Here is a 1680-nt window from a genome sequence, read left to right on the forward strand (position 1 = left end):
CACCTGGCTCAGTTTATTCATTTGTTAATTTACAATATTTCTACAGCACCTTTCTCTTTGAAAAGACCGAGGGCAGCTTACAACAGTCTAAGTATTCAGAGTTTGGAACAATGAGTGTACAACAGTTGTTAATATCATTAGACAGAGCTAAAAATACATATAAAGAGGCATCTCATTAAAAGGCCATTTTAAAGCTAAGAACTATATGTGTACAAATATTTAAAAGGGAGGAAAAAAGTCACTTTGAGAATTGGAAAACCCAAAACTGGAAAGCACAATAATAATCCATCTAAAAATCACATGTTTGTTTGTTCAGTCGTTTAGTCATGTCCGACTCTTCGTGACCCCATGGACCAGAGCACGCCAGGCCCTCCTATCCTCCACCGCCTCCCGGAGTTGTGTCAAATTCATGTTGGTTGCTTCAATGACACTGTCCAACCATCTCATCCTTGGTCGTCCCCTTCTCCTCTTGCCTTCACACTTTCCCAACATCAAAGTCTTTTCCAAGGAGTCTTCTCTTCTCATGAGATGGCCAAAGTACTGGAGCCTCAGCTTCAGGATCTCTCCTTCCAATGAGCACTCGGGGTTGATTTCCTTTAGAATTGATAGGTTTGTTCTCTTTGCAGTCCAGGGAACTCTCAAGAGCCTCCTCCAGCACCACATTCATAGGCATCCTTCAGTCTCGAGATACTATGGTAACATGCTCTGAATCGAGGAGCGTCCTCTCCAGAGCATGAAGCCCGGGTAAGGTAATATGGAGGATAGGCTGTTACCCAAGCAGCAAATCCCCCCTCTCCACGTTGCTGAAATGGTCCAATGGAAAGGCAAGAGCCAATACGACTGGTTCCAGCAACGTCGCAGGAGTTGGCAGACCGACACGAGCTGCCTTCGGGACTCCAGCTCCGGATTTTGCCTCGAGGTTAACTCCTGAAGCCTTTTCCATTGGTGGATATAGCCACAAGGCAGTGGAGGTTTGAAATCAGAGTTTTCCTTCTCCCACATACAGGTGGCTAAATTACTGAGGGAAGGCTTGCCTGAAGAGGAAGGTCTTTTCTTATGGAAGGATATCAAAGATGGGGCCAGCTTGGCCTCCTGTGGGAGTTCCGAAGTCTGGAAGCAGCCACAATGAAGTCGCTCTCCTGTGTCCCCATCAGAAACAGTTGTGAGGTTGGTAGGACTGAGGGAAAAGCCTCTCTTCGTTATCGTAAACCCCAGGCCAGCTCATAATGCGAGATGACTTGTAGGTTAAAACTAGCAATGCCGCATTCAGCAATCCGGCTGCTGTGTTTTGGATCTGCTGAAGCTTCCTGACACTTTCCATTGGCAGCCCCACATAAAGTATGTTACAGTAATCTAGGTTCTGCCCTATATCTGCTATTATGTATTATCCCCTGGCTATGAAGAAGAGGCTGGAACAGTGTATTTGTGCTTGGGATGAGCAGTGACACACCATTCCAACAGCAACTAACTCCTTATGCAGGACAAGACCCCTGATAAAGGTCCAGTCACCCCAAATTAACTGCTTTCTATATGGTACCATCTAAATTCAGACCATGATCCAAGATGGGTAATAGAAAGAGTGTGATTGCTTCAAATCCTTCCTTTCTCAATTACTTGCCTTGCAAATATTTTTATAGACAAAAATCGCGGGGTGGGGAAGTCCCAAGAAATGTAAGGATT

Source organism: Pogona vitticeps, chromosome 2 (genome assembly GCF_051106095.1).
Source record: "Pogona vitticeps strain Pit_001003342236 chromosome 2, PviZW2.1, whole genome shotgun sequence".
Lineage (NCBI taxonomy): Eukaryota > Metazoa > Chordata > Lepidosauria > Squamata > Agamidae > Pogona > Pogona vitticeps.